Source organism: Ambystoma mexicanum, chromosome 6q (assembly GCF_040938575.1).
Source record: "Ambystoma mexicanum isolate Mex_15411 chromosome 6q, UKY_AmexF1_1, whole genome shotgun sequence".
NCBI lineage: Eukaryota > Metazoa > Chordata > Amphibia > Caudata > Ambystomatidae > Ambystoma > Ambystoma mexicanum.
In genome coordinates this window covers 350,175,373-350,188,051 of record NC_090937.1, presented here as the reverse complement: position 1 = coordinate 350,188,051, position 12,679 = coordinate 350,175,373, and positions in this window count along the sequence as shown.

The following is a 12,679-nucleotide window of genomic DNA, read 5'->3' as shown; positions in this document are numbered from 1 at the left end:
AGTGGGGGAGCCCTGCACGTCAAGATAAGGCTGTCGAAAACTGATCAGCAGGCCAATGGGAGGGCAATGTTGTTGAGGAGGTTAGGGCAGGAGGCTTTTTGTCCAGTGGTGGCTATGTCCACATTCCCTGGCGCTAGGGGGTATCTTACCTTTTTTCACACGAGGATGGTTCCCCCTCACGCAATTTCAATTCAGGGGAGTCTTGGCAGCAGACTTAGCCAGGATAGGTTGTGACCCGGCTCTTTACACCCCCTACTCATTCCCGATAGGGGCAGCCACGACACCCCATGGAGAATTGATAAAAACATAGGGAAATGGGACTCTTGACAGCTTCAATTGTACATCAGACCCGAAAGGATTGCGGGGGCGCAATGGGCTGCCATGTGACTGGGCGAGCAGGAGTAGGGGACCAGGGTGGGGAGGTGTTAGAGGGGGATAATTTGGCAAGGGACTAAGGGCAGCGACTGGGGTACCACCAAAGAGCCGCATCGGGGTACCTTGGGCTCATCTCTCCACAGATTGTACCTCAGTATGGGTCGTTGGCCACTCGTTCATTGCCAGAGCAGCGGAAAGAGCAAGGAAGGCGAGACAGGATGGCAACCTGGGTTTCTCGCAGACGCAAATTCAGTGGATCGCAAAAGGAGGGTTGCGATGGGGCCAACTATGGGGGACACTAGACACGGACTTACGCCACCACGTGACATCTGATGTCTTAGCAACACACATATGGGGGTTATGATCTGGTGTCACTAGGAAGAAAATAATTGTTGACCGCAATGCAGGGATACCTTACACATGTGGGGAAGGTGTTTCGAGGCACAGAGGTATTATGGTCCGAGCTAATTCCCAGACGGGAATGACAGGGTGGCCTGTGTCACAAAGGCATGGAGATGTCCAGGAGGAAGTTGAACATCAAAATTGGAGCATTTTTTAAGAGCAGGGGCATGGGTTGGATCAGGCATCCACTGAAAGCTTTGAAAATGCCAGGTTACTTTGTGGGGATAGAACCCACTTGTCTGATGTAAGGGGGGCCTTGCTGACCATGGAGCTGAGAGAAGCCTTGGTAGGCACGGGGTGTGTATGAACGGGCCACAGGAGGCAAATTGGGCAGGACGGGGGAGTGCAACTGAGCATGGGTGGGCCACAGTCTCTTAAATCTCTTAAGGGGGAACGCGCTGCCACCATAGGGTGTAAGGGAGGGTGGAGTCACAGATCGATCCCAATAGAAAGCGCTGACAGATCCCAAAGGGGACTGCGCAGCCAATAGCTTAGAAGTACGGAACCCAGGAGTACTAGACTCAGGGGAGGCCCGGGGAAAGGGGCAGGGGTTAGGGGTCTTGGAAGTCCTACCAACGCGGGGTGTGAGAAAGTAATGGGAGAACAGAAACTTAAGGAAATAGTGGGGACAGGAAGAATTTAGTACAGGAAGGATTGGGTAAAAGAAGGAAGGATTTGGGGAATGTATAAGGAGTGGGGTAAGGAAGGAGTTGGATAAGGAAAGAAATGGGGGAATGGGAAGTATCTGGGGGAATGTGAAGAGTGATATTATATGATATGATATTTTATTTATATCGCGCTCCTACAAAGGTGTTTCAGAGAATGACCAGGCGAAGGGAGGAGAACAGGGGAGAACAAAAACAACGATATTACTAGACCCAGTGACATTGAGAACGCGTAAGTGCATAGGGAAGGGAAAAGGGGAAAGTGCATGCAAGGGGGGAGAAAATTGGAAAGTGCGGAAACATAGGAGGGAACAAAATAAATAATAAGTAAAATAAATAAAGGTGATAAACAGTGGTAGTGCACTCGGCTAGTGGCAAAGTGCTAGGTTAGTCAGATAGGGTGTATCTGATAAGTGCAGAAGAAGAGTGGGTGGGTGACTGTATGGGTACAGATAAAGGCCCCAGTGCAAGGGGTGGCCTGGAGGCAGTGCAGGAGGGTGGCAGGGTGAGCAGGTACCTGGGCCCGAAGGACAGAGGGTGGCCAGGTGCACAGTGCCAAAAGAGAAAACAAATCAGCAGGGGAGAAGCGAAGAGGAAGGTCTTAAGGTGCTTCTGGAATCGTAGATGGTTCTCTTCAAGTTTCAAGGTGGCAGGGAGGCTGTTCCAAAGGGAGGCCCCAGCCGAAGAAAGAGAACTACCCCAAGCTCGTTTTTTGGAAAAACGACTGACCCTGAGGGAGTTAGAGGTAGAGGACCGAAGGGCTCGAGAGGGGAGGTATTTACGGAGGGATAGTTGAAGGTAATTTGGACCCAGGCCCCAGAAAGCCTTGTGGACAATGCAGAGGGTTTTAAATATAATCCTTGCATCCACTGGGAGCCAATGAAGGGATTTCAGAGCTGGAGAGATACGATCCCAGGGCTTGAGGCCAAGGTCAAGTCTTGCAGTCCTGTTCTGGATTAGTTGTAAAGAGTGAAGGCAGGCAGATTTAGAAAGAGGCTGTTACAGTAGTCCAACCTAGAGAGAATCAGAGCTTGGGAGACAGTGAGTTTCTGCGGTAAGGAGAGGAAAGACAGAGTGCCTCTAAGGAGGTGCAGTAAGAAGTTAGACTTATTAGGGACGTCAGATATGTGTGCGGAGAAGGAAAGTGTGGAGTCAAAGATGACCCCGAGGTTTTTAGCCTCGCAGGAGGCGGGCCAAGGGAGGCCGGCCAGAGAATGAGGGGAAAGGATAGTGAAGGTGTACCAATGAGGCGGATCTCAGTCTTGTTGGCATTTAAACAAAGATCATTGGCGGCACACCAATTCTGAATGGCGATTAGGCAGTCAGAGATGAGGGATGGAGAGGAGGTGGCTGAAGGAAGCCTCAAAATGAGTTGGGTGTCATCAGCATAGCACTGGACATTTGAGCAGAAAATGGAAATGCAGTAGGCGAGAGTTGCCAAGTACTGGTTGAAAAGCCAGGGCGAGAGGTTGGACCCCTGGGGAACACCACAGGTAGAGAGATAGATAGAAGATAGGAAGGACCCAAGTTGTACCTGGGGGGGTCATTCAGAGAGGAAAGAGGTCAGCCAGGCCAGAGCCTGATCGGTGATACCCAGGTTGTCACGGAGACGATTGAGCAGGGTGGTATGGTTGACTGCGTCGAAAGCAGAGGAGAGATCAAGAAGGATGAGGACAGAGGGAATGTTAGAGTCAAGGTTGGAGAGCAGGTCTTTGTGGATGTTCAGGCAAGCAGTTTCCGTGCTTCTGGCAGCTCTGAATCCAGATTGGTGGTCATGGAGAGAGCCAACAGAATCAGAATGAAGGTTAAGCTGAGTGATGGCAAGCTTTTCCAGGAGCTTACCCAAAAAGTGATTAATGGAAATTGGGCAATAGTTAGCCGGACAAGAAGGATCAGCTGTGGGTTTCTTGAGGAGAGGATGCACAAGGGAGTGCTTCAGAGGGGAGGGGAAAGATCCAGAGGCAAAGGGGAGGTTGCAGAAATCGGCAAGGGCCAGAGCGAGGGTATCAATTTGGTCCTTAATGGCTTTAGAGGAACAGGGATGGACCTGTTTTGATGGGGTTTTCATAGATCAGACTTATCTAGCGACCTCATCAGGGGAGAAAAGAGGAAAGGAGGAGAAAGGCATTGGGGGGAGTAAGGATTTTCAGGTCTTGAATGAATTAGGTGGTTGGAATAGACTTGCTGGGGGATTGTGGTACTGGAAGAGCTGGGGAAGAAGAATGAGGGGACTGGAGAATGGAATCGATTAGCAATAGAAGGAGTTAGGGGAGCAGGCAAAGCATTTGGGGAACTAAGAGGTGGGGCCTAGGAAGAACTTGTGAGGGTGGGAATGGTTAGGCAACTTGGGAAATAGAAAGAACTGAGTAAGGAAAACTAAGGGGCAGCAAAAAACGGACAAAACCAAAGGGGGTGAAAGCACTGGGGGAGGAAGAAGAGACTCTGGAATGACAGAAGGGGGATGGGTTAGACAGGGGGAAGGGGCACTGAGTGGGGAAAGAAAGAAATGGGGAAATAGAAAGAGAAGAGAATAATGAAGATGGGTTGAATGTGAAGAAAGAAACTAAACAATAGAAATAGAATGTGAAGAAAGAACAAATTAATAGAAAGATAGAATGGAAGAAAAAGTTCATGAATAGAAGAAAAGAAAATAACTAAAAGAAAAAGTAAAAGTAAATAAAGAAATGGCCATGGGTGGAGAGTGAATGATTAGGGAGGGAGGGGTCTACCTGGCAGGGTCCTCTAGACTCTGACGGGGGAGGTTCTTAAGAAGCCACACCCAGCGTAGCATTATCCTGAGGTGTGGAGGCGTAAGGGATCACATGTAAGATAACTCCTGGCTTGATGTTTCAATAAAGCTTGCTGTGTCATTTGTGACTTCTACCTTTGAAAACTGGTGCTGCCTCTTTATTTCAGGGAATCCTCAATAGGTCCTTGCAGGGAGGGGGGAGCCAGTTGAGGGGAAGGGTAGAAGGATGAATGAGGTGGTGGATGCCACAACCATGGTAGGCGCAGTTGAGGGCTGTCCCTGCTATGCTCCAAACCAAGATAAATGTGAAGGATTTGCTGCCCAGGAAGCCAGTGGGTGAGATTGCAGGAAACGTTCTCTGAGTTGCAAAGCCCTACTGACAGCTCTCAGATCTATCAATATGTCACAATTTCTGTTTCACCGAATTACACTTTCGCCGATTATACAGATTTTCATGCTTTTTTTCCTGCAAAATGTGGGGCGTCCCCCTGCACCTCTTTTGCGCCCGCACTCTCCCTTCTATAGACCTTAACCGAATTTACCATCTGCATGTTGAGAGTAAATAAAAGGTTTATCACAACTAAAGTCGAAGGGTTAACAGTCCTGTCTCAACCAATTCGTCATTTTAACACACAAGAGACAGAACACAATCATTTTCAATCTATTCCTCAATCTCAGTTCCCTAAACATAGCTCACTGTCCCTACAGCATATCTCTATATCCCTCAAATGGCTGAAACTAACCCTGGTAATTCGCTGGTGTAACGCCTATCAAAGTGAAGGATAGAAGAGAAATCTCGCCCTGTCCTCTCTCACTACTTTACTCATCTACTAAAACTAGGCGCACACTACTAATAGAAGTCAAAATTAAATCCTTTTATTGTTGTTGCTTCCAATTCGTGTGACTTATCAAAAAGCTAAAAAAGCAGTAATATATAAATAGTTAACTTATTCAGTATATATGTCTGTATTGGTTAATAATGCTTCATAAAATTATGATGTGATTTACACAAGCCCAATTTTGTTATCTATGGGTCCAGGGGATCAGGTCATCAACCCAATCCACTCCTTGCCTACCGGTGTCAGCGGAATCGGACCCACTCTCTGCTTTCTTCAGGACTTTCACTGTGGCAATACTTGTCACAGAGTAACTCTTAAAAAGACAATCTTCTCAGTTGTTGTCCTGCACTCCATCTTTCACAATGGGGAGGGCTTCTCGATTTGGATGTGGGACATCACGGTTTTCCTATTTCGATCCCTAAAAGGGAATATATACAAAGGGGGTCTATCAGTACGTTACATTTTTTCAGTAACTCGTATTACCACTCTCATAGAGTGTGGGGCTTACCTCTCAAAGTGTCTGGTAAGCAACAGTATTTTAATGTTATGCCATTCTCTTGATGTCATCAGAAAAAAATGTTGGTCTTTCTGGTCGGGTATCGCCTGTAGGTGGATAATTCCTAATTACTATAACATCCCGTTATTATTACAGCATTAACTTATTACTCTATAGAGTGCCTGCTATAGGTAATTAGATCATAGTACTACCCGAAGGGAAAGAGTGTTCTTGTATTCTGTCTGCGTCCCTGTTCTAGTCAATGGAACATCAGCTGCAGTGTTTTGGGTGGCTGGTAATTTTGCAGCAGAATATCTATCTCTGCGGCTGCCTTCAAACACCTACTCATAGAGGGTGGATGGAGGGAAATAAATTCTATATCAGTGCATGTTGTGAAGCCATATTGATTGATTTAAGCTTTCATAGTAAGCCTCTGTGTACTTTGACTACTCGCTGCACACGAGGCTCACACAAGAGTGTTATCTAAATTCATTCAGTATGGCCGATATCGGCCACGGCATTCTTCTCTTCAGCAATTTTATATCTTGCCGCAGTTTTTATGTGCTATGTCCACTAATCTGCTTAATTCGGCAAAAACGTTGTGAGGCCAGGGTTACTTATGTTCCGTCCTGACATGATGCCAGTGCTACAGAGGTGTGTCATGCTCTTTGTTTAATTTTATTCTGCCCAAGGTCCTTAAATGAATGGTTACGGTTGTACGCCCTGTAACGTGCCAGGGACCCCACCTCATCCCTAAGCTTGGCCAGACTCTTATGTCAAGCACGGCGGGATCGTCTCATTTGCTATACTATACTTAAGGCAGCACGAAAGTGTTAGTTGTTAAGGGTTCTTAGCTGAATTCCTTAAGAGGATGCTCAAGGAACGTATATCGCGGCCAATGTCTATTTTGTATTACCTTACACCCGCCATCTTGGGTGTGTGAGCATTTTATCCATATACGCACGTGATTATGCTCAGTCGAGCCTTTGTAGTCTTATTTTTCTTTCTATTTGTATTTTTGTTTAGATTGTTGCTGCTGCTCACGTATATGCTGTATATTCCCTACCTTATTCATTGGAGTATTTCTGCCACGCTAGATGTGTGTGATGTGTCTCTTAGTTGTGTTATTCATATTCAGGAGCCACACATAAAAGCTTAATGCCCCAATCTGTCTTTGTTCAGATATGTTGGTGAAATGTTGGTGACATGTCAGCACGGTGATCTCTATAAGCCGTCACTTTCCTTCATATCAATGCATATATAGTCCCTGCAGATGTTAAGTACTCAGGGCACTATTAAGAGTAAAACCGAAAACAGGGCACTAAGAGACCTACAAAAGAACCAGGATATTGTAATTAAATCCGCCGACAGAAGCCATAGTGGTGATGGCAAAAACTGATTACCAACTATGGTTAATGCCCTCATCGAGGACCGGACGACCTACAGAAGAATGAGCACTGATCCAACTGGTACTTTGAAGAGCCTGATTGATCCTATAATTGAGGAGGCGTTGACAGAGGTTACATCAGCCCCAAGGAAGCAACGTTTCTCTGCCCCAAATTTCCGAGATGTCCGTCTTTCTACTCGTTAACCAAAATACATAAGGGGATTACACCCCCTCCGGGATGACCTATAGTCTCAGGAATAAGATTCATATTGGAACCACTATCTCAATTTGTCGACTTTTTTCTCAAGAATTAAGTAACTGCTATGAAATCCTACATAAAAGACACCACAGCGGTTCTGATTCACCTTGAGTCCTTGAACTTACTGAGCGAAGATATCTACATAGTGACCATGGATATTGAGTCTCTTTATTCGAAAATTCCACAAGTTGAAACACTCAAAGTGATTGAAAAAACGTTAAGAGCGATTCAACCACCTATCGAAATGCTGATTAATCTAATTATGCAATTGGCGGAAATAGCACTAACAAAAAACTATTTCATGGTTGATGACCGTTATTTTGAGCAAATTTTAGGGACGGCGGCCGGGGCAACTTTTGCCCTAATTTTAGCAAATCTATATGTAGCTGCCTTTGAGGATAGCTACATTTACCATCCATCCAATCCCTACACACAGAACATCCTGAGTTGGCGGCGCTATACAGATGACATTCTTATGTTTTTTGTAGGAACAGAGAACAACATGCATGAATTTGTAAATTAGTTGAATGGCTTAAATACGTTCCTCAAATGTACATATCAATTTAGCAAGGACACAGCCCCATTCTTGGATCTCAAATTAACCATACATGGACAAAGAATGGAAACCAGAGTATTTCAAAAATCCATGGATAGAACTTCGCTGTTGGAATTTACAAGCTTTCACCAAAGAACCCTACATGAGAATTTGCCCTTTGGGCTATTCCTGAGATTGATTGGTGGACATAGCACATAAAAACTTCAGCAAGATAAAAACGCCGCAGAGAAGAATGCCGTGGCCGATATCTGCCATAATGAATGAACTGAGATAACACACTTGTGTGAGCTGGGTTTATCATCCAGATTCATGAACTTGTCATAAAAATATATAATTAAGGGCTTCCCTTGGGCATCCAAGACTCGGCATTGACTTAGTTGGAGTGCTGAATTGAGGTCACTTAACAGAGTGGGGGCTCATCCGGGATGTCTGGATTAGATCTACCACTTGTGCAGCTTAATACAGTGTGCTAACTGACAGGATACATAAATCCTGTGGGATCACCACGCTGTGTTACACTGTAAAATCACCCCTCAAAAGAAGGACGCTCTAAGGAGACGGTCTGTTTTGCAAAATAAAATACAAACTTCTGTAAGTCAGGAAGGAAATCAATTTCCAGAATGACGACATTGGTAGATATGAAGATAGCTAGAGAGGACCTCTTACATAAACTGTTTGTGAGGGGTGAAGGGTCTGAACAGGACAGAATGTGTGGCTGCAGGCGATCACACAACAGGTCAATGCGACTGGGTTAGACAGCTGGAAAGATCAGGGTCCCTTACACATGGCCCTGAGCGAACTATACATGGCCCCTAAGGCCAAAGATGAGCACAACAAGATTGTTAGGATAGCGGCATATTTGTATTTATATATGGGAGCCATACAGGACAAATGTGCTGAAGGCCAGGATCTGGCAAATAGGCAACTTATGGCATTAGAGAAGGCCCAATCTGGCCTGGTCTCTTCCGAGCAGAGGCTGCAGAGGAGCCAGGAGTCCGAAACTGATAGTAGGCAGTATATAATTAAAATAAAAGAGGATATGGGTATCCTGCAACAGGAAAAGTCTGACCAGGATACCAGATTTCTGGCCTTGCAGAAGGAGTACCAAGAAGGTTTGGACGCCCTACTGCAGAGCCAGAAAAAGCTGGAGCAACAACTGGACTTCAATAGGGTATGTGCAGAGCAGGTAGTCACCCTGCAAAGCCACCTAGATAGGGAGAAGGCAGAGAGCCACAAACTGATTCTGAAAGACCTGGATACCCAGACAGAATTTGAGGAAGAGCGCCAGAAAGCTGGTGCCCTTAAAAGGCAGAGGGACGACCTGGCGACACGGATGTAGGCTCTTAGTCAGGAAAGGGACACCTTAGGCCAGGAGGTCTGCCAATTAAAAGGAAAAATTGAAGAAAATCACTTAGCCCTCCAGGGACAGGGTGACCTCCAAAAAGAGCATCAGAACTTGTTAGAGCACACCAGGAGGGTGGAAGATGCTCTGGCAAGAAAGGAGCAGGCCAGTAGGGATGGGACTCAGGAGGTAACCCTCCTGCAGCAATGACTGGCCCAGTACTCCGGGACCAACCAGGAGGCACAGAGAGAAAATGAGGCTCTCTGTCAGCACAATGATCACCATGCAGGAGAGAATGATAGTCTAGTAAGGCCTTAACTGAGGAACTGAAAGCACAGGCTCTTGTATGGCAACAGGGAGCGGGGGCTGATAGAGATGAGGTTCGCTGGGAAAGGGAAACACCTGAGCATAACCTCATGAGCCCTAGTACCAGAGGCCTTCATCTCTCCCAGTCCTTTGACTCTGCCACCCCCATGTCCCATGGCGCACATGAGCCCAGGGCCACGGAGATGGCAGATTACTATCCAGCCAAAAGTATGGGGCTCATAGGCCAGTACCTCCCAGGAATGGATGGGCGGGCATACGGGCATGGGCACCTAAGTACAGTGCAATTTAGTGGGGAACCCCAGGAGAGTAGGCCCACTAAGGGCATCCTGAACACCTCTGCCCAGTTAGGTCTGTGGGGGGGGTACTCATCAAATCCTGGCAGCAAGGAGGAATCTGAAGACTCCTCTGAGCATCACAGGACACAGGAGACCAGGTCCCCACATTCTGCCAGCCGTTCCCAGGCTCGCAGAATCCAGGAAAACCTGGAAGATCAGACGGGCCCCTCTGGGAGCAGTGCTTCTGAGTCAGAGGATGAATGGACCAGGGTCACCCGAACCAAAAAGGCCAATAAGTCAAAAAGGGCCTTGCTTATGGACCCGATAAAAAAAGATTAAGCCAATAAGGAGTGTCATCACCCCTTATCACAAGAACGGCAAGTATTTTGTTTGGGAACACTTGGAGCTTTATGAGCAAATGATGGAGACTTTCCATTTGAAGGACAGCAGTAGCTGCATTCAGTATGTCAAATGGACATTCTCCCCAGAATACTCCAGTTTCTTTGCGGGGCTGGAGGACCAAAATCATTCAAGATGGTCCACATATAGGGCGACCATCTTGAAAAAAAATTCTGTTCACAGAAATCCCCAAGAGGCTCGCAAGGCAGCCTACAATTTGCAATGTGGGGAAGATCAGACCCCACAAGAATTTGTGCAGGAATTGAAGCGTGCCGTTGCGCAGACTACCAAAAGGGTGCGCACGGACAGTAAAGAGTTTGTAGGTAAGGAAGATGCAACAGGAGGGATGAAGTGATTTTCCAGGTCCATGAGGGCTGCCTTTCCCACCTGAAGCCTCCAGTCCAAATCAGCACCCTGACCAGGGACTTCTCCACCCAGCTGGAGGAGGCCGCTGAGATAGCAAAACCAGAGGTCTTTCCAGGCTTCAGGCAGATGGTGGAAGAGAGAGTCAACATGGCTGATGCCTGTGTGACTATGGAACAGAAGCAAAAGTTGAAACAAGTTTTCTTGGATTTCCAGGATCTCTTTGCGGTGGACTCATACGACTGTGGTCACACCGACATCCACACAACAACAATTCCCACGGACCCTGGCATGGCTCCAGTGTTTGTGAAGCAATATTGCTTGCCTCTCGCATCCATGGAGTCCCTTACTGAAATAATTAAGAAACTTGAGTCCCGGGGGATACTCCGTCCAGTTCACAGCACCTTCAATAATCTGGTGCTGGGAATATTGAAGCCAAACGGCCAGTGGAGACTCTGCGCCGACCTTAGGTAGCTCAACAAAAGAGTCCATACTTCCCGATGGCCTCTTCCCTACATTGACCAAAGGCTGGCCCAGATCCAGGGGTCACAGGTATTCACTGCAATAGACCTGACCAATGGATACTGGACTGTGCCTGTCAGTAGGGATGACCAATACAAACTGGCTTTTACCTTTGGGGGCCAGCAGTACACATGGACCCGGACTCCCTTCGGATATCTCAACTTGAGCAATGGATTCAAAATTTTCCTACACAAGGCCATGCCCGACCTGGGTGCAAGGGGTAACCTGGCTTATGTAGATGATGTCCTCATCAAAAGAACATCTGTGGAGGAACACATAGCGGAGATCCGTTATGTTCTGACACAGTTGAGGGCCCCCGGAGCGAAACTTTCCTTTCAGAAAGCACAGTGGTGTAGAACCCGTGTTAATTTCTTGGGGCATGAGATTACTCCTCAGGGTCTCTGTCCCTAGGAAAAGAAAGTGGAAGCACTTCAGAAACTAAAAGCCCCCACAACTCTGCGGGAACTAAGGAGCCTCCTTGGACTGACTAATTACAGCAGAAAGTTCATTGAGGGATACGCATAAATCACCAGACCCCGGATTCATCTCTTGAAGTAAAACTTTATCCTCTGTGGAGGAAAAATTCAACGATTGTGAGAAGGCACTCCTGGCAACGGTGTGGGCATTGAAGAATTACCGCCCGTTTATCCAGGGGGAACACATTATAGTGGAGACTCCACACCAGCCTCTGCAATATCTCCAAAGTGACAGAATCCGGCCCGGAAATGTGAGTAATTGCTGAATTACATCCTGGATTCTGTCAATGCAAGGCTTTCCTGTGGAGGTCAGATATGGCCAAAACAAGAAGAGTCCCCTCGTGCGAGGTCTGGCGGGCTTGCATGATTGTGCCAGAGAAAACTGTCTCGAGGACGAAAGTCTAAAAATCAAGGACAACATGGAGGCATACCTTCATTCCCCACACAAAGTCTTTGAAGAAGACAAGTGTGAGGGAATGCCCACTGTCTATGTGGACGGATGTTCTTACCATGTTGACAACAACGGGGAAAAAGAACTAGTGGGCGGCGTAGGGAATGCATGGGTGAATGAGTCCCCAGAACCCTCCGCTGGATACAAGATTGGTCCCCGAAGCAGTCAGGTGGCAGAGTTGATGGCTGTGCATCAAGCCATCCTCACTGTTGTCCAACATCAACTCCACGAACTGGTCATAATCACAGATTCGGATTATGTACGGAACGGGTTCGTGGAGCATCTGGGTAATTGGAAAACCAGAGGCATGTTATGTGCTAATAACAAACCCTTGAAACATGGGAAGTTAATCCAAAATATTGATGATCTGGTCACCTCGAATGGGATGACCGTCTACTGGAAAAAGATCAAGGGTCATTCCAAAGTAGAGGGACCAGACAAAACTGGAAATGACTTAGCTGATCAGCTGGCCAAAACCGGGGCCATCCAAGGGAATCTAATAGAGATTGAGTCCCTGTTGGGGGAAATCCAGGTCACTGCTATCACTAGGTCCCAGACAAATGCTCACAATGATCTTTCAACTGCACAATGGAGTAAGGAGACCCCAGATGCTGATTTGATTACGGCTCAGAAAGGGGATCCAATAATTGGTAAATTTTACCAACACATTGAGGACCCTGAGAACTTTCCCCTGACCGATACCGATTATTTTGGGAAAGAGGACCTTAGAGTGTTGATGAAATGTCCAAAAATGTTCCAAATCCAAGACGGTTTGCTGGTAAGGAAATCCCAAGCT